This window comes from Adiantum capillus-veneris, chromosome 12, assembly GCF_014529385.1.
Source record: "Adiantum capillus-veneris isolate H3 chromosome 12, ASM1452938v2, whole genome shotgun sequence".
Taxonomy (NCBI): domain Eukaryota; kingdom Viridiplantae; phylum Streptophyta; class Polypodiopsida; order Polypodiales; family Pteridaceae; genus Adiantum; species Adiantum capillus-veneris.
This window is the reverse complement of record NC_140942.1, coordinates 125521832-125543944: the sequence shown is the minus strand read 5'-3', so window position 1 is coordinate 125543944 and position 22113 is coordinate 125521832.

Here is a 22113-nt window from a genome sequence, read left to right as displayed (position 1 = left end):
TGAAAGAGAAGGATACAAAATTCCAGGTCATGTTCTTGGAGATGATGAATGCAGTGATGCTAGATAATGGACATTTGCCAGCAGATTTTCGAGGGTTCATGGCTGATGAAGCTGCTACAAACTGGAGAGCAGTTCGAACTGTTTTCAACGGAGGACCGCAAAATGTGATGGATGGTAGAGAACGCTCATGTTTGTTTCATTGGGAAGAAATCCTAAATATTCACACTAACCAGTTTGTAAACAAGAACTTTCAAGACGAGCACAAAAGCCTTTGTGAAATGTGGCGTTGGATCCGTGCTTGGTGGGCTTCTACAAGGTCTCAGATCTAAATATTCCCCAAATGGATTGTTGGATGAGTTGGTGGCATGTTCGCTATCCACGTTGGAGAAAGTTTCTAGTGGCTGTAAGTAGATGTAGTGTGCGTGTTATCGTTGGTCAAATTTTGAACAATTTTTTTATGATGGGAAATGTTTTTAGGATCCAGAAGACATTACATTCATTCCGACAACAAATTTATCTGAGACAAAACATGCAAGTTGGCTAGCAAGAGAAGGAAACAAACAAATGCTCAATCTGTATGATGCAAGTGTTTCTGATCTAGCAAACCCGCTGCAAAGCGTGAAGATGCTTGCATTTGTGGAAGGTAGATACCATGGGGCTAGACCTACTGTAGAAAAACTAGCAAGACGGATGCCACAAGGGCCTGCTCCAGCTGCTGCAACACTTTCTCGAGAGGTAGATGAGGCGATTGGGGGAACCCCAATTTACCAATGGCCTCATGTGGAAGGGGATAATATCACAGTAACACGAAAGTGAAGAACGACTAGTACTATGACACAAGAGGAGGAAAATGCTTCCCATAGACCAGAGTATGTCACTCAAAATTTACCAAGGAGGGGAAGAAATACATCTCAAGCAACACCAACAATCATGGAAGACGATAAAAATGAAGATATGATTGCTGAAGAATCTGATATTCACAAAACAATGTGGGCAATTCGAAGAGTCCCTAGAGATAGCAGAGTACAATGTCAATGATGGCTGGGTGGTCAAGCTGGAAAATGCAAAAACAATATTAGAAACAGTGGAATGGGTGTAGTAGAACCATCATTTTGGGGCATTAGAACTTGGGACAATGGAAATGAGGGAGGGAAAGGTCGTGGATCAAAAGCCCAATACATGTGGTTTTGCAACGACAGTGTGGATCACACGTGGCAAATTTGCAACACAATAACCCATTGTCCAGGGCGAGTGCCAAACACATGGCCTTTGGAAAAAGGAACAAATTTGAATCTAGTGGAAATGAAGATGTTAGAGGAAGGAGGATTTAAGATTCAAAAGAGGCTAGCAAATGAGCCGACAAACATGCGGTATCGTCCAGGTGTCTCAACCGCTTCAGCCAAAAGAATTGACTCTGCAATATCTATGGAGGCTAAGATTGAGGAGCATGTTGTAATCAAAGAAAAACAGCATGAGAGGTTTATGGTGGGGACTTTTGTAGGTGATGAGGTGTACAAGGTGCACATCGCCACAAACCCCATGTGTACATGTAGAGACTTTGCAAATCGAGCAGCACAAGGACAACCATACATAGCATGCAAACACATCTACTATATCTTCTTGCGTATCTTTGGGTTAGATGTAAACCATAACATGTTCATCCATCAATGCAAGCTCACAAATGAGAACCTTGCTCGCGTGTTCAATGCGTATCGCACCTTCTAGATTGTGGAAATTTCATGTCTTTCAATCAGACTCCTCATTAGAGATCTCCACTGGGAGTACAATTGTGACTTTATTGATTTCTGTAATTTTGTTGGTACTCCTCACTCATGTGTTGAGAAATTGATGGAAATATTTTTGCTAATATCTAGGGATTGGCATGCTTTTGTTGTTTGGTTTATGTTAATTCTTTTTCATCAGTTTAACCCTTCTAGTTTTAAATCTTGAGTTGTTCGATGACCTTGGATTGTTGGTGAATCTTCACACTATCTAGCTTAACTACCATCATTGGTGGTTTGGTGCCACAAGAGTTAAAGCTTATTAATTAGTGGTAATACATGAGTACCTCTTAGGCTAGGACAATTGAAAGAGAGTGCAACATGCACATTAGCTAGAGAAGTCAAGAGTGAGGGGAGTATTGTGTGGCCCTATTTCTACTTGTTTAAGCTTCCATTTGGTGGATCTGAAGATGTGATTGAGCTCCATATTGTTGCAATTTTCCTTTCATCTTATCAACTACTTATCATGAAACCCATGCATCATAATTTTTCAAGTTTCTCTTTGTTTTTCATGTGATTGGTGCTACCTTGGATTAATATATGAGTGTGATTGTGGCCATAGCCCTTAATATTGTGGAAAGAGGGTGGCAAGGTAAAGGCCATAGCCCTTAGTAAGTTGCAAGAAGACGGTGGCAAGGTGAAGAAGACTCCCCTAGCGCTGAGGTAGTGCATGTCATGGTTCTCTTGAGTGTAAGATTTAGTTATGGTTAAGGGTTTTGATGAGTTCTTGCAAGCATTATGATAAATTGGTTCTATGCATGTTGTGGTTTGATTTAAGGAGCCCATCTATGAAATGGCCAAGTCAAAGCTTGTGATTTTCAAGTTCAAGTGTTCAGTTTGATTAAGTCATAATTATGCTCTCTTTCTTGTGTAGTTGAAGTTTTCAAAGAGTTTTTATTAAAAGTTTTGTTACCGCAGTGTCATATATATTCTCTCTCTCTCTCTCTCTCTCTCTCTCTCTCTCTCTCTCTCTCTCTCTCTCTCTCTCTCTCTCTCTCTCTCTCCGCCCCCCCTTCCCAAGTGCCTCAGTTTGTGGTCCACAAAACTAGGTGGTGCCATTATGATTCCCAATTTATGTGTGTGGTGCTTGCAAATATTTATGTGTTGTTTTTTGCATTTATATGTTGTTGTTTGCATTTATATGTTGTGTTTGCTTTAGGTTTCAATTCCTATCAATTGTTTTTTGGTCTAAGTATAGCCCAAAAAAAAATCAAATTGGACATGCATACGTACTCCTAAAAAGTGTACTTGCCCACAAATCCTAACCCTAAGTGGGCACCATTAATAAGTGTCCGTTTTTATATTTATTTTATTCCAATAAAGGTATGTTTTTTACTATCCTATTTATTTAAATGCACTTCTAGCTATAATTGCCATTATAAATAGTATGAAAAAAAATAACACCTAACAACTTTGGGAAGAGTCTAATCCAAAGCAAAAGCATATCTACTTGAATGTATGAGGAAAAGGTAAGGGAGTCTTGACATGCAAACAATGGAGGAACCAAATCACCATTTTTTTTAGAATGGACCAAAAAATAATTCTATCTCGTTGAGATTTCCACCCTCATTATCCACCATTTATAAATTTCTATATGGATCATCTCTAGATACCCTTTTTATTTACTAATTTTACTGACCTATTAGATCAAAGTCTAGTTCCCACCCTCTTTCACCTTACTTCTCAAGACATATCTTGCAATTAAGCTCAAATATGCAATCATAATCACCTCCAATCACCTATAACAATTGGGTATTACTAGAAAGAAAAATGCATAACTCCAATTGCCTTGTGCCAAGCTTAACCTTTGTGTGCAAAAGACTTTGTGAGATATGCTCAATGCAAAGCTCTCAAGCTTTATGCATGCTAGAGTGAGCTTCTCTTTGGCAAAACACTAAGTGAAAGATATCATAAGTCACCCCATATGTATATAATCATATAATGCTTAGATGAAGAGTTGTGAGAAGGTCGAGTTCACTTGTACGTGATGAGGTGTATGAAGTGCACATGACCAGAAACCCCATATGTACATGTAGAGACTTTGCAGATCGAGCAGCACAAGGATGACCATACATAGCATGCAAACCCGTCTACTATATCTTCTTGCGTATCTTTGGGTTGGATGTAAACCATGACATGTTCATCCATCAATGTAAGCTCACAAATGAGAACCTTGCACGCGTGTTCAATGCGCATCACACCTTCTAGATTGTGGAAATTTCATGTCTTTCAATCAGACTCCTCATTAGAGATCTCCACTGAGAGTAAATTGTGACTTTATTGATTTTTGTAATTGTGTTAGTACTCCTCACTCAAGTGTTGAGAAATTGATGGAAATATTGTTGCTTCAAGAGTGAGCTTGAAGAGAGCTATTTTTGTTGGAATAGAGCTTTGAAGGTGAGATTTTTTAGGGCAGACCAGCCACGTGGCACGAGAAAACCCAAAAGCTTGCTCCACAGCTTGCTCGCAAAGCTCGCTCCAAATCTGCACTCCTTTGTCAATCTATTAAGTAGACAACAATTGGCACAATTGAGCTATTCGTTTTGCACTGTCGATGCCATATTGTGCGATACATTTAAGTTGCACCTCACATCCAAAAGTTTGATGAGTTAGACGATGTCAAAGTCTGAAAATTGACACTCACTTCATAAAAAACAAGGAAAAAGTCAATGTTTGTGGACACTTTCCACTACCCACGTTTTGTTTGGATTAAGAGTAGGAGGGTAAGCAGGCAACAAGATGGATTTCCAATATATCTCACTCTCTGAATAATTATCATTGAATTGCTCTTTGAAATTTTAGAGTTTCAAGTTTTGGGCTCTTAAGGTAAGCTTAAAAGACCACCAAATGGTGTTTTAGGTCAAAACCTAATCTTGTGGAAGCTGTAGGAGCATCGTGGTAAGTCATAACATTGGAGGAAATTTTCAAAGGTTTGTGAAAAAAGAGATTATTATCTCCCTTGAGATTAATGCATGAAAATCTAAGTTTTTCTTGCTAAGAGTGCTTGCAATACATTGTAAAAAATTGATTGACATCAAACTTGCAAAAAAGTGCAATTTTTTTACCATCAGACAATAATCACCATTAATTTTAGGCTACAAAAATTGCACCTTGGGTCAAGGTGTGTCTTGTCAAGGTGAAGTAATAGAAATTTTCTGAAAGCTTCACTAGTTTTGAGTTGAATTGTCTTGAAATTTCATGCCAAAATTACATCCTCCTTTGATTGACTGGTAAAGTGAAGGTAAGTATATCAAAATTGAGCCAAATTTTTTTAAAATTGTTGACAAATCTTGAAATACTTTGTACTAACTATGGAAATCACCAAGAGTTGAAAGTTTTGCAATTCTAGGCTCACAAATAAAAACCACAATTATTATCCCCGGCTCCAAAATTGTAGACTATTCATGAATTAAGTATACCACAGGCTAGACTATAGTGTATTGAGCCTATGATTTAAGTTGAAAGTGATTTGAATCTATTGATTGCTAGTTATATCCAAAGTGAGCTAAAAACTTGAAGAGTAATCCAAACCTCATGAAACTTGTCAAGTAGCATGCCTACAATTTGCACATCTAAAGTAGGTCAAGAACTGTGGAAAAATCCTCATTTTAGGCTAGAAGATAATAATCACGATTATTATTTCCTGCCCTAAAACTTGAGATTAGCATTTTGATGAACAGGTGCATGTTATGTGTGTAGGAATGGTGGGTGTGTAAGAGAGATGTAAGATAGGTGCATTCCAAAGAGAGGGGGGGGGGGGGGGGGGGGGGGGGGGGGGGGGACGGGGATAATTTTATTATTTTTGACCTTTGATAACTCCCACATGAAATCTTTGATTTAAACAGAGATTATAGATCTGTGATCTACATGCCGAGCTGGACTATTTCCGTAGATATATTACATGATATAGTTTTGTCCACTAGATTCTAAATTTCAATTTGGGAGAAATTTTGAATTCAAATAAAGTAGCCATTTTGCTTTTTTGAATTCAAAAGTCGTCCTTTGCTTGCTTTCTTAATACTAGATGTTTGACTTCCTTAAATTACAGACCCTCCTAGACCCCATTCTCTTCCTAATGGATAGTTTTCATGCAATTCTTACTTTTTGGTCCTATAATGGAGTTTAGATAAGATATGCAATGCTTACTCAACAACACTAATACTGAGTTCATAGATAAATAAATTTCTTCTTTGCCTTTGATGTAGATTTGGAAATTAAATAATGTCAAATATATATCTATACATTTGAGATACGAGAAGAGAGATAGAAAGTAACGAATGATAAGAGAGAAGTGAAAGAGGGATGAATCTAAAGAGTTTTCATGCCTGTGTATTTTGAGTAGCATTTTTCAAGGGGTGGGGTCCACTCTTACAAAAGGAGGGTGAGAAGCTTTGTTGTGAAGAACGTATATAGTTGCTCAATCTTCATCTTTTTGTTTTCTTTTCTTGTTTTAAAAATTACTTATCTCCCTATGGGGGGTTCTTACAAAATGAGACCCTAATGGTGAAGTGAAGGAGGAGCTATCCATCCAAGAGATAAGGGTAATGCACCAAGCACTTGCTCCATCCCACATTTCTCAAGGATTGCTTCTAGCTAGTCTATTTGGTAAAATAATAGACCACGTACAAATGGTAATATGTGCATCAAGTAAAAACTTAAGACCAAGGTGGTGTTTACTCCATATATTCTCTATGGCCAACTGTGTTTACTCCACAGACAAAGACCACACTTGGAAGGGTTACTCCACAGACAAAGACCACACTTGGAAGGTGGTTCTCCTAGTATGAGTAACCCTTTGAGGTGAGATCTTGAAAGGTGACATGGCAAGCTATATGATAGGTCTAACCCAAGAGGCATTGCATAATCAAGTGCTTTCGGTGAGAATAGATGAGTGAACTACTTGATGGTTTTGTTAGTGCCAAACTAGGAATTGAGAGGACTAGGGTGCTGAAAAGTGTTTCTTGAGCTCAACCCACATTTCTTTATGTATATTTGGACTTGAAACCAAGTATAGAGCATGACATACAATTATCAAAGGATCCCTCCTTCATATTAGGGAGGTAGAAAGGTTTTATTATCTTTCTAGCTAATAGTCACTTTATGACTTTATTAAGGAATAATGTTTAAAAAAATAGAAAAGGGATTGTAAATTTTACCAACATGAGCTTATTCCTAGGATCTAAGAGATAAAGAATACATTAATCTCATCTATAGGTTTTCATACCAATATTTGAAGTAATTGAAGATTAAGATGGATACAAAACAAATGCATTTATATGATAAATGATTACTAGTAGAAAGACTCCACTCATTCATACAAGAAAGTGATTAAAAATCTAGAGGCCTTTCAAAGGGATGATCATGGACACAACATGTGCCATAAATCTAGAGGGATTTTGTGTCTCATTTGCTAATGGGATTTTGTTTCCAAAAGTTCCAACTTTACATCACAACAACCGATGCTTATTGTACTTGAAGGTGGTTGGTAATGCATATGTTCTTTCTAGGAAGAAGGGTGAGGGCTATCATGATATGACCTTTCAAGGTCATCCAAAACATACACACGGGCTTCATCTAAAAAGAGTCCAAGGTCAAAATCATCTTGGAATACGTACGTGGGGATGCTTAGCAAGCCTTATTTTCTCAATTTTGTATTCTGTACATTGATATAGTCATGTTTTTGGAATTTATAGAGTAAGCCCAAATCTTTGTGGAAAGCTTCGAACTTCTCATGAGACAATGCCTTTGTGAAAAGATCTGCAATGTTGTCCCAACGGTTGACACATAAGCCAAACTAATCTCTCCTTCTGAGAGTTTCTCCATGACAAAGTAGTAATGCACCTCAATTGGCTTTGTGCAAGCATGAAATACTGGTTACTTGCAATTGGCAATGCACTATGTCTATCAGTGTAGATGATATTGGAAGTGTCTTGTCCAACATCCAAATCAGGCAGAAGGTGTTTGAGCCATACACGCTCAATTGAAGTTGTAACACTGCTCTATATTCAGCCTCACAACTTGAAGTCCGTACAATAGGTTGCTTCTTGCTCAACCATGATATGCATGAACTGACAAGCATGAGACAAAAACATCATAACAACCTGCCCAATATGAGTTTGAAAAATCATGCAAATCTGGTTGGAATGATCCCCCCTTGGGATAAAACAACCCAAGATGTGAAGTGCCACTCAAGTAGTGAAAAATCCACTTAACAGCTTGCCAATGCTTAGACCATGGGTTATGCATAAATTTGCTGACCTGTGAGACTGCAAACTGAATATCCAACCTCATGTTGCATACATAAATAAGGCATCCAACAAAAGTTTGGTAAAGAGTGACATTGACACAATCACCAGCATCATGAAGACTCAATTTCAAACGTGTTTCCATGGAAGTGGCAATAGGTTTTCAAACCTCAAGTCCAAACTTACATAGCAATATCTCTATGCAGCTTGTCTGACACAAGGCAATACCACCAATCACACTGCTTAAACTATATGCCCAAGCAATGATGCAACAACCACAAATCTTTTATCTTGAATATAGCTTTCAAATCAACCTTAAATTCAACAATATGTTCCTCATTCATACCAATGATCAACAAATCATCCACATATAGAACAACGATGAGAAGTACATTGCCTTCACATTTTACTTACAAAGTGCTTTGTGTTGAACTGTTATAGAAGGCTCGATTAACCAAATGAATTGCAACTTTCTCATACCAAGCATGAGGAGATTGCTTCAATGCATACAAAGCTTTCTTACATTTTCACACTTTATCTTCCTGTCCTTTAATGACAAAACCGCGAGGCTGCATTACATAAACTTCCTCAAATATGTCCCCATTCAAGAAAGTAGTAACAATACCTGATTGATGTACATCTTATCCAAAATAAACTGCCAATGCACATAGAAAATGCATAGTAGTCATACCACAAGAGGGGAGCAAAAGTCTCTTCATAATCTATGCCTTTCTGCTTTGCATAACCTTTTGTAGCAAGTCGCGCCTTATATAACAATCAATCTCACCATCCGGCTTGCATTTCAACTTGTAAAATCACTTTGTACGAATGGTCTTTTTCCACGAGGCAAATCACATAGAGTCCATGTGTCATTTTCTATAAGTGCATCATATTCTGATTGCATGATAGCCATCCAATTTTTCCTCAATATCCCATAAACTAGAGACAAACAAAGCATAATAATACTGCATAAGATGCATGGCAAGAACCTGAACAAGTACGATTAGACAAAGCTGCATCCAATTTATTGTCACGCAAAGTATGCTCTAGTCATTTTGGCATACCTCTAGCCTGTTCATTCTCAGCCCTTTCCACATCAAGTAGATCATGTACATCTGCATCAATAATAGGTTGATTTCCTCATTTGAATTTACATTCACATTTCCAACAAATTGTCATAAATGTCCTATGAGCTTATATTATAGTCTCTAATACATGATAGCAAGGGATAAACAAAATCTTCCACAAACACAACATCCCGTGAAACCAAGATACACTTTGTTTGCGGATGGTACAACTTGTAACCTTTGCTTTCAGTACTGTAGTCAACAAAAATACATTTTTTAGCCTTTATCATCCAATTTTCTATGTTGCATTTATGGCACCAAAGCATAAGCCAAACATCCAAAAACGCGCATGTGATCAATAGAAGGCTTTCTATCATGCCATGCTTCATATCTTAGGGGGTTCACCGTTCAGTACCCCCCATATAACGTGCGTTCGCGGGGTTTTAAAAAAACCCCCTTTTTAACATGTCTAAATGAATAAAATGACCCCTTATTTTAGGATTTTTTTTCTAAAATTGAATATAAAAACCCCTTATTTTAATATATCTCTATTAAATTACCTAAAGTTTTTGCATTTTAAAACCCTCCTTTCGAACCCACGTTATACATTAACATGATTAGATAGTGCACCCTCCGAGCTTCATATGGAGTCATAGACTACAAGGATTTTGTAGGACACCTATTGAGTACATAAGTGGTACACATGATAGTAGGCCAGTAAACACCAACAACGTTAGTCATTGCAAAGTTGGGTCTTCTGCAAAATGGATTCCCACTATAGTTACATGAGCTTGATTTAAGTAGTTAGCTTATTCTTTGGGACTTATGCTCAAAAGTAGAATCCCATCCTTGTCTTTTCGGGTACAAATTTCCAGTCAACAAATACAAAGCAGATTGCTTGATTAGTTGGAAGTGGGATCTACAAATCTACTTGAGCTATGGTCATTAGAGAGACAAGTTCTTTTGATCATCTTGAAACCATTTCAACAGAGAATAGATAAGCATTTGGCAAATCATCATCAAATCCTTTGGGAGGTTCTCTTGAAGTGATCCTTAAAAGGTGATCTTCTTGTTGATGTGTGGTGCCCTTCTTGACTACTACCGTAAAATCAAACTTTAACAAGATGATAAACCATCTCACAATCCTACTAGTATTACAAGGCTTGTTGACAAGATAAAGTAGGGCTTGTTGGTCCACAAAGAAGACAAACTTATTAGCTAATAAGTAATGCCTAAATTTCTTAAATTTTTTTAGCACATAGCTAATTTTTGGGGGTACTATCGTAGCATAGCTCCAATGAAGACCAACAAAAATTGTCAATCGGCAGTGATGAGCTACACGAGTAGGGCATGGAAACACTCGCCCGATTAGTGAGCTAATCATGGCAACATGAACAACAATTCTACAAGGTGAGCTTCTTGGCCTATGGAGGAGCTAATCCACAATGATTGGAAATATCCACATCCACTTCTCTCCACCTCACATCAACCCAATCACACACTAACAATTGCAACATTGCACACATCACTAATCCCATCATGCACACTAACCACAAGCACACGCACATAGATCTATTGAGCATCTGCACTCCATTCAAACCTATATCCACACACAAATAATAGAGGGAAATCACACAAGATTAGAGCAAGATTAACCACTAGCTAGTTAAGATCAAGCTAATCAAGTATCATTAACAATCACAAGAGAGTATGAGAGAGTCATAGTGAAAGAGAATTAAGCATGGATTGGTGATAATCAAATCACATGAGCAAGGAGATTCTCAAGGACTTCATAGCCACACATCTCATGAGATCTCACTAAAAGATTAGTCTCAACAAATGAGGATGAGAACCCTAATTCCATTTACACATTACCTTATATACCTAGGGTAAAATTATGCAATGTCTGGGTACCCAGGGCCTTTGGGGCTCCACAACTTATTAAATCTAAAATCTATGTTCAATAACTGACCTATTCTTTATAGCTTGGAACTCTCATTGAGCCCGTAACACATTACAAATATTACAATGGTTCGAAATAAATAGGGAGATTACAATACATGGCCATTTTGGGAAAATGTGAAAAATGTGTAACTCCAATCTTCATTGTTTCTTCGTATTTGTCCTTGATGTGAACTTGCAAGACTTGGGCATTTTGCAGCTTTTGTTAATTGATGTTGACTCAGTTTTCATTCCCCTCTTTTGATTTTAGTGCCCATCCTTGGGCACTATTGAGAAGTGTCCGTGGAGGATTTGGAAGGTTTTTGATGGGCTATCTTCATTTTTCACTGAATCTGTTGATGAGATTCATTCTGCTGTAGATCAAAATGTTCCAAATTTGTCTCTTATGGAAGAGGTGATGCCACATTTTTCCGTTGTAGTAGCATAATGGTGAGGCTTCTGTTTATTTTTTTATTATGAGTGCATACAAGAGAAGTAGAATGGTGAGGTTCTAAATTGGATGATCAAAGGGAAAAATGTTGGGGTATAAAGCCCAATGAGGTCTCCCAGGTAAGTGGGCGGGCCGCCAGGTATGTACACATATTCTTTTGTAAAAACCTAATAAGAACTCACTATGCTCTACACATTACAGTAGAGCGAGTTCACCATATCGTCGTGCTCTTCTTCTCGCACTCTCTCTCTCGCGTCGCACTTCCGCTCGTACTCCTTCAACTGGTATCAGAGCTCAGATCGAGGTTCGGGGCAGCACTGCAGGAGGCTAGAGTCACCAACTCAGATTGGAGTGAAATTCGACAGGCGAAGACACGGTCCCAAATCTCGTGGGACATCTCGAAGGGCTCGATGTTGTCAGAATTTGATTCTGAGGTCATCTCGGCCACCGTTCGACTTCGACAAAGGTCTGCATAGGCCATTTTCGACTACGTGGTCTCGACGGGTGCAGATCCGACTTTGCAAATTTGGGGTTTTCGGCCTACGACTGCAGGTGCTGAGGATATCGACACTCACAGAGTGTTGATTTGTGGCTGTCTACACATCGAAGGACGGCTCACAGTTCTTGGAGGCGTGTCACATACGACACGGGCGCATCTACACACAGATTGTAGGCGACATCCACTAGTTCATCAGGTAGCTTGTGTTTGCTGCTTGATATTCTAGATTTCATCCTGACATTGCAGGTACTTCCACATGGGATGTATTGTCAGAGATGATGTATGTCTGTTGAGGGTTTGCTGGCTGTGAGTCACGCAGCAAACAACCGCCGCAGCGGTTACAGCATACAGTGGGAAATTTGTGGATGTATGACTTTGTGGGAAGTCTATGTACTGTCAGATTTACTGCCGCCTTTGTTGAGGGTCGAGTGAGGTTTTATTGAACTGGGGGATTCTCGAATGTTGAGATGCTTTCGGTGATACAGGTCTTGGAGCAATCCCTCGAGCACCCTTAGATAGGCAGCTAGGATGTATTGACTGTGAGTTAGACAGTTGGGATTGCATCTTTGCTTTACTGCCGTTGAGGCATTGTCGCAGTCTATGCTTATAGGACAGTGACAGGACAGTACAGGTGCAGGACAGGTTTACCCACAGCTTACAGTGTCAGAGAGACAATGTTTTTTGAGCTGTTTTTTGGTCTGTTTTTAGTACACCAGAGCCATTTTACAAAGGAGACTCTGCGAAAATTTCTGCAAAATCTGAAGCTTTCTTGGTTCATTTGACAGGTTGATATTGGTTCAGAGGTCAGTTTACAGGGGAAATTCTGTCGAATTTTTCCCAGGAAAGTAAACTACTGTGAAGCGTAGCTATGGCTGGATCACAGGACACTGCTCTTTACAATATCAAGAAGCTGGATGGAACCAATTTCCCATTGTGGAAGAAGTAGATTTGGCACGTGTTGGTACAAAAGAAGCAGATAAAACCTATAAAGCTCAAGGGGATAAAACCAGAAGATATGGACGAAGATGAATGGAGCGAAATGGATGAATTAGCACTTTCTACCATTATGCTGACTTTGGCAGAAAGCGTTTACTTCAATGTAACAGACGAGATGTCGGCTTATCAAGCATGGTTAAAGCTGAGTGATCTTTATGAGAAGCAGAGTGCAACTTCACAAGTATACTGGCTTAAGAAGCTTATTGACTTGAAGATGAAAGAAGGGACACCTATGTCCAATCATCTGAATGAATTCAACACAATCTATAGTCAGTTGTCAGCTCAAGGTGTCAAGTTTGATGAACCTGTTAGAGCTATGTTCCCGTTGATCACATTGCCGGAAAGTTGGGACACTTTTCGCACAACTTTGAGTAATTCTGCACCTCCAGATGGTTTGAACATAGCAGGTGTAGAAGGAAGTCTGCTTACTGAAGAAACCAATAGAAAGACAATGGACAAAGGCAAAGGAACAGCCTTAGTTGTCAGGGGAAGGACTAAAGAAAAGTACAAAGGTGGAAAGAGGAATCAGTCTCGTAGCAAGTCCCGCAGTGTTAAAGGCAAGAGTGACATAGAATGCTACCATTGTGGCAACAAGGGTCACATGAAAAGAGACTGCAGAGAATGGAAAGCAGAAAAAGGCAAAGAGAAAGCTGAAGACCATGGTGAGAAGAACAAGTCCTCAGTGAAGATTCAAGAAATAAATGTGACAAACACTGTTGTAGAGGATGACAGTCTAGTGTCAGGAGACATCTACTTCTTGAAGAATACAATGGACTCAGCTCTTCTTACAGCATCTGATGGAAATGCACTCAGTGACTGGATTATAGACTCAGGGGCATCACTTCATGTGTCTCCAAACAAGGAGTGGTTTACTTCTTATGTGATCACTAAAGATCATGTTCGGCTAGGCAATGGGTAGACATGTGAGATCTTAGGTGTTGGAGATGTTCAATTGAAGTTTCAGAATGGCTCTTCTTTCACGCTGAAGAATGTGAGACATGTTCCCGCAATTACAAAGAGCTTGATCAGCACAGGTTTACTCGATAATGCTGGCTACGTCACCATTTTTGGACAGAACATGTGGAAGATATCCAAGGGTTCTATGACAGTAGCACATGGAGTAAAGTCTGGAGGACTTTACATGATTTATGTATCAAATGTCTCTAAAAATGTAATCAATGTAATCGAGCAGCCGAACGTTTCTTTGTGGCATAGCCGGTTAGGACATATGTCCAAGAACGGAATGGAAATCTTGTCTCGTTCTGGTTATTTGCCTGGCTTTTCATTTAATGATTTTGAATTCTGTGAACATTGTCTATATGGTAAGCAAACACAGCAGCCACATAAGCATAGAAGGAGTAGAAGAGATACACAGTTGGCACTTGTTCATAGTGATTTGTGTGGACCTATGCCTAACCTATCTCTAGGGGGAGCTTCTTACTTTATGAAATTTATAGATGATTACTCGAGGAAAGTATGGGTTTACTTTCTCAAGCACAAGGATGAAACGTTTAGTGTTTTCAAAACGTTTGTGACACTTGTGGAGAACCAGAGTGGCAAGAAGCTTAAATGCTTACGCACTGACAATGGTGGAGAGTATGTTTCAAAGGCCTTTCAGGACTTTTGTGAGTCAAAAGGTATAAAACGTGAACTTACTGCTCCTTACAATCCTCCTCAAAATGGTGTTGCTGAGAGGATGAATAGGACCATACAAGAGAAGGTCAAAAGTATGTTGTCTAATAGACAGCTGCCAAATGGGTTTTGGGCTGAAGGTTTATCAACAGCTGTTCATCTTATAAATAGATCTCCTAGCAAGGTTTTGCAGAAGGATTCAGTGCCAGAGATGGTATGGTCAGGCAAAATGCCCTCATACAAACATCTCAGAGTCTTTGGCTGTGAGGCATATACTCACGTTCCAAAGGAATTTAGGAACAAACTTGAGCCAAAGAGTAGAAAGTGCATCTTTCTAGGCTATGGTAATTCTGGTGAGATGGGGTACAGACTTTGGGATCCCGAATCCAGAAAGGTTGTCCGCAGCAATGATGTTCACTTTAATGAATCCAAATATCATTCTAAACCAGAGAGGGTTGAGGAGATTAGAAGAGTTGTCTTCCAAGAAGATGGACCTGCACGTGCAAGACAAAATGTCAGAGCTCAAGAGGAGCAAGGACAGGATAGAGTGGAACCACAGGTTGTGGCTGAGCCTGAGCCACCTATTGTGCGTAGATCTGGACGTGTCACGCGACCTCCTGATAGGTTTGTTCCATCTATGGATTATGTCATGTTGACTGATTGCAATGAGCCTTCATGTTACAAGGAAGCAGTGCAAATGAAGGACTCCGGGAATTGGCAATTGGCCATGCAGTCAGAGATGACAACTTTGCATAAAAACAAGACATGGAAGCTAGTTAAATTACCCCAGGGAAAAAAGGCTCTACCTTGTAAATGGGTTTACAGGTATAAGATCACCGCTCATGATAGTCAGCCAAAGTACAAAGCAAGGCTTGTTGCCAAGGGCTTTAAGCAAGAACAAGGCATTGACTTTGATGAAGTCTTCTCTCCAGTGGTCAAGATGACTACATTGAGATGCTTTCTTGCATTGGTTGCCATATTAGATTTGGTGTTGCACCAAATGGATGTCAAGACAGCGTTCTTGCATGGTGATTTAGATGTGGAAATTTACATGCAGCAGCCAGAAGGGTTTGTTGAGAAAGGCAAGGAAGATTGGGTATGCCAGTTGTTAAAGAGTCTTTATGGCTTAAAACAATCACCGAGGGCATGGTACCATAAATTCCACAAGTTTATGCTTTCTCAAGGCTACAAACGTAGTGAGTTCAATCACTGTCTATATACAAAGCAGGCTAAGGATGGCAGTTGGCTGATCCTTATTTTGTATGTGGATGACATGTTGATTGCTGGCAAGCACTTGGAAGAAATTTCATCTTTGAAGTCAAAGATGGCAAAATCGTTTGACATGAAAGACATGGGTGAGGTAAGTCATATACTTGGTATGCGCATTGAGAGAGACAGATCAAAGAAGTTGATTTGGTTATCTCAAATAGATTATATTGACAAGGTTTTGCAACGTTTCAATATGGATAAGGGAAAGGCATTGAGTGTTCCATTGCCACCATATGTGAAACTTAGCAAACAAGATTGTCCTGTGTCTGAGGAAGAACAGGCTGAAATGGATAAGATTCCATATGCGTCTGCAATGGGTAGTTTGATGTATGCAATGATTGCTACTCACCCAGACATTGCATTTGCAGTGGGAGTAGTAAGTCGATACATGTCAAACCCAGGCAAGAAACATTGGGAGGCAGTGAAAGGAATATTGAGATACCTGAAAGCTACAAAGAGTATGCGTATATGCTATGGGAGTCAGGAGCTAAGTGTAAAGGGTTTTACAGACTCAGATTATGCAGGTGACTTAGACAATCGAAGGTCTATGTCAGGGTATGTCTTTACATTGGCTGGTGGAGCAGTATCATGGCATTCTAGATTACAAGATTGTGTTACTCAGTCTACTACAGAGGCTGAATATGTTGCAGCATCAGAGGCATGCAAAGAATCAATTAGGCTTAATCGACTAGTAACAGATTTGGGAATCAAAGAAGAGATGCCTGTGTTATATTGTGATAGTCAAAGTGCTATACAATTGGCTCGCAATCCTGTTTATCACTCAAAGACAAAGCATGTGGATGTGAAGTATCATTTCATCAGGGAACTTCAGCTTGTCAAAGTTCACACCACAGAAAATCCTGTTGATCTACTTACAAAAGGACTTCCCTCAGAGAGCTTTGCGCATTTTTGCAAGCAGTTAGGTGTAGGGTAGTACATCACTTCTCTACATCTCTTGTATATTAGCTTGTATAGTAGCTTCTCTCACACTTAAAGTACCACATTGGACTTTAAGTGGGAGGTTGTTGGGGTATAAAGCCCAATGAGGTTGCCTAGGTAAGTGGGCGGGCCGCCAGGTATGTACACATATTCTTTTGTAAAAACCTAATAAGAACTCACTATGCTCTACACATTACAGTAGAGAGAGTTCACCATATCGTCGTGCTCTTCTTCTCGCACTCTCTCTCGCGTCGCACTTCCGCTCGTACTCCTTCAAAAAAACCAGTGCAAAAAAAGTACCTTTGGATATGTGCATTATTGGAGTAGTTATTAGCATGAGAAATATTAATAAAGTACTAAAGGGATTATTTGCTGATGGATATGGAAATAAGAGGGCAGAAACTATAAGGGTAGCAATATGGGAAGTTGGTTTTTGTACATGTCTATCACACATGTCGTAGCTGGAGACTTGCCAAGCAACGTGTACGAGCCACGGATGATTGCAAGCACACAACCAAGCTAGCCTAGAAATCTCAAAGAGAGCAAGGGTGTGTGTTTGAGGAGAAACTGAACGGGCACCCAAATGGTTGGACACGTAGCCGGACACCACATTTGTAGTTTATTATTTTGTCGAGCTAGTGTAGTGATACTCTTTGTAAATCCTGATTCCAAAGTAGCAGTCAATTCCTAAGTTGTAATTCTATCATGACAATTGTAAAGGTACATGTGAACCGGCCACTGGCCATTTAGAATGCCCTAAGTATAAAGTCAATAACCTTAATGTGAAAAGAAGGCTTATCTTTAGGGAAGAACGGAGCTCTGAAAACGTACGCTCAAGCTACGAGCTGCTCCAACTTGTAATCATCACAATTAATGAATGGGTAATCAGTTTTCAAAATTCCAAAACTTGCATTGTGCTCCTCTTTCTTTGCTCTTTCATTCTAGTGTAAGCATTGTCAGTTTTGTTGTGGTTCACGGCTACATGTTAGTGAGTCTTAATTGCAAATTTGAGTGCTTAAATCATTTGTTTTTAGTCTTTTGAACATAGGAGAGTGTTCTTAGACCATAGGACGACATTTTTTGCAATGTTCTGTTGCAGTTTTTAGGACCTTTTTCATGATGGATCGTGATTTTGGTACCTTGTCGGATTGCAACTAGACTTGCTAGGATAGTGCCCCTAGGTGTATTAGACCCCCTCCTAAAGTTTTGTTGCATTTCAAGTCCGTTTGAGTGCCAAAATGGCATGATGACCTAGAGCTGTGAGAAAGGACATAGGCAGATTTCCCTAATCATTGAGTGTTGGTTTTCTTGTGGAGTTGTTGTGTCTACTTGTTAAGGTTCACTTCTTGAGATTGACAATCTCAAAGAGTCTTTGTGTCCCATCCGAGTCACTTCCCTGAGTATTGACATTATGTTAGTACCAAAAAGCTATGTTGCAGACGTTCGTCACGGCGACCCGCTAACATTGGTGCCATTGTCGGGGATATGATCCTTAGATGGTGAGTGACCTAGTGCATATTTAGAGCACCTTTTTTCGAAGATTTGTCTCTCCATTCCATTTACACCTTAGCAGTGAAGCAGCTAGACACGGGGTTTACTGCTTGATAGAGTCTAGAAGTCGAGGACTTGCTAGATCTATTCTTAAGAAGTAAAGAGGGTTGTGAGTGAGATAGCCAAAAGCATTTCATTCTTCAATTTTCTCTATGCTTTCAGAGTGTTGTTCCATTTTCCGTTTTGACTTTTTTTTTGTACCGTTTTGTTTGTTTTTGTTTCATGTTTCATTTCAGCACTTAGGAGTAGGATAAGACCACCATTAAATTTGGGCTAAAAGATTGAGGGAAAAAAGGGTGAAAACCATATTTTGGTTGAAATGACGATAACTCTGAAATTGTGAAAATTTGATGATAGAGACTTCAAAAGTGACCCAAATTCAAAAATTTGTGGATCAAGGGCATTAGCAAACTCTCTAGAAGCAATCTGGAAAGTTTGACCAAAATCTATGGAGGAACATGGATCGCGATCCATGTACCCTAGAGACCATTTTTGGTGAAAAGTGATCAGTGACATTGAGCATCAGTGTGGGATATTGCTCTAATTAAGTTTGCTTGAAAGAAAAATTGAAAAATCACATCAGAATTGATTGTTAGGGGAAAAATTAGAAAAAACACGGATTCAGACACAAAAGTTGGGTTTTTTCAACTTTTGGGATCCAAATTCAAAAAGGGGTGAGATTTGGCTTCTACAGGGGATAGTGAACCAACAGAATAAAATTCATGAAAAAATGTTGTCAAACATGGATCACGATCCATGTACCTTTTTGACATTTGGGACTGATATTTGACAAGTACATCCTTGATAACTAGTGGAACAACTTTGCCAAAAGGGACCATGTCAAAAAATTGAAAAAAGTTGGTCAAAATAGCCAAATACAGAAACTAGTCAAAATAGCCAAATACAAAAACTAGTAAAAAATCGCAGGGCAGACAGAAAAACTCACTTTTGATTAGGAAAAAGTTGGCTAAATTCAAAAAGATTTGGGGAATAGTGTCACTATAACAAGGGCTACAAGTTGACCACGTTTCATATCAAAATGAGGTCAAACATGGATCGCGATCCATGTACCTCATGAAATTTTTTTGATTTTTTTTTTGGCAAACATAGATAACCAACTTTCCCAAAAGAACCATATGCAAAAAAATTCCAAAAAGTGGTCAAAAGATCCAAAAACAGAACAGTGTCAAACGTCACAACAGACTGTAGAAGTTAGTTTTGGTTGGGCAAAATTGATTCAAATCCAAAAATTCTTGGTGAGCAAGTGTTAACCCTCACACACATTCCTATCACCTACAACGGGTGCTGTATTATTTATTTGGTAGAGTCAAGTACCGGGATTGTCGGTCCAATAGGAAAAGGGTAAGAGTGATCGTCGATGAGAGGCGCACTCTAACTGGAACATTCAAGGGATTAGTTGGTTAAGCATGGGCGCCCAAGTGTGAATGGGGCGAGCTCATATAAAAGTCAACTAAACCTAAAATTCACTCATTCTTTCATTTGTGCAATTGAAAAGTGCTCTTGCTCCATCTCCATCTTCTTCTTCTTCACCTCTTTGTGTGTGTCTGTGTGTATGCGTGAGAGAGAGAGAGAGAGAGAGAGAGAGAGAGAGAGAGAGAGAGAGAGAGAGTGTAGTCGAGCATTGCGATGACGGCACGACGGCAACGAAGCGGTTGAGCGTGGCGCAGTGGTGGCTCCTTCTTCTTCATGGCGAGGAATCCTCCACGACAACAAGCGTAAAGCGGTGAGTGACACACCATCGCCATCTTTGATCTTACTAATTTAGGCTAGTTGCATGCTTGCAGCCTTTTGTGGCTCGCACACAGTGTATCGGCAAGTTCCTTGCATTGACACGTGCGAGAGACGCGCACATTTTTGGCGCCGTTGCCGGGGAAATTCCATACACTAAGCTTGAGTGGCACTCTGTGCTTCTTTGTGGTGCAATTTCAATTGTAGGAAAGGTAGGAAAGGAAGGTGTGTGTGTTGAGAAGAAGGATTTTCTTTTGCTACTGTGTATTTCTTTGTTAATGAGGTTTTGAAATGTACTGTGTTTTCTCTGTGATAAGGTGTTAGTATTAAGGTTGTTAGTTCTGTGTAATGTAAAGTACAGTAAGTAGGAAGTAGATTTGTTAGAGCTAATGAAGTGTGTTAGTGTGTAACAATAGGTGTATTAGTTGTAAGTAGGTAGGTAGAGTGTGTGTGTGCTCGCGCGTAGGCCGCGACGACTTTATCCCAAAAAAAAAAAACTTGAAAAAAAATTTAAAGGTAGGACAGGGATCGGGAATATCTCCTAGACCGAAGCCCAGTCCCAAGCCCAAGTTCACGCTCAGGCTCAGGCCTCAGTCACCCTTTAAAATTACGTATTTTAGCTTCACACGTAGCTAAAAATTGACTTTTTTGAGGACCAACGGAGCTTCAGGTGACCGGACATTGTGCTGTAAAGCACACCACGACCCTCTGCGTGATATGCTCGTTTTGAGCTATCACACACTTTAATCAAAAAACCGATCATTAAAAAACATAAAAAAACGAGTGAAAACAGATGCCTAAAAACGTAAGCGGTTGACCTTCGAGGTTGTTTGCCAACGCTTGTACGGTGCCAAAGACACATGCATTTGCGCTCTGGTCATGTGCTAGAGACGGAGCAACTAGAGATAATTTTGACTTACGCGAGTTCTCAATATCCACTTACCTTAGGTTCCGGGCCCTCGGCGGGGACCCAAGGTAGTACAAATCAAGACCCGAACATAGCGGCTAGTGACTCTTCCTCTGACTACGATGTCATGGAAGGTTTTCGAATGCCTAATCCCGATAGCTCAAGCCAAGAAATTCATGCCATGGGCTGGCGGTCCGGGTTGAGCGTGCTTATCTGCTTGAAGGAAACCTTTAGTAGTGCCACTCGCTCCGAACATGGAGCTAGTGATATAGATAGGGGGGGTGGGGAAGTAAATTCTCCATTCATGACCAAGTAGACCATATACCCTTAGAGAATGTGCACGTGAATACTCCATTCATTGTACCCTCTGACTTTTCAGAACTATTCCCCTCTGAGGTTGTATTACCTGATGGTAGAAGCCTTGCCAAAGTGCAAGAGTTTGAGCGGTATCTCCTTGCAGCAGGGGAAAAGAAAATCAAGAGCTTACACAAGGCGGAGTAATGAACATAGTTAAAAGAGAAAGCCCCTATGTCAATATCCTTGCTAGGAGATCAATTGAGTACTCCTGACTTAGCAACCGCTAAGGGCCAACCCCTAGAAAGCAACATTGCATCTTGTTCAAAGGACACCCCTAGCACCTCAAGCTTAGATGGAGCGTTCCTAAATGAGGACTAGGAGTACGAACTACAAACAGAAACTCTAAACGACCTATACACAGGTCACACCTATCACGTGGGTTGGTTAGATGTCCTCCAATCCACAATGGGTGCTACTAGTGTGAAGGATCAACAACAAAGAGTTTGTGAGGTCATCCATAGGGTCATTGAGTTAGAGAGACAGAACAAGGGGATCAACATGCCTTCAACGGGTCTTATAAGATTCTTGGATACAGGATAGGCTAAACAACCAACCTTATTGCAAATGGAGACTCCTTCGGTAAGTCCAATGGATCCCCCATATGTTGTTTCGCCAGGGGTCTCAGTGCAATCTAAGCCCACAAGTGATAGCTTTACCTTTTCAAGTCTAGCTCATCTTTCCCTTGATGACACCATGGCTACCATGCCTACCCCAATGATAGGCATTCCA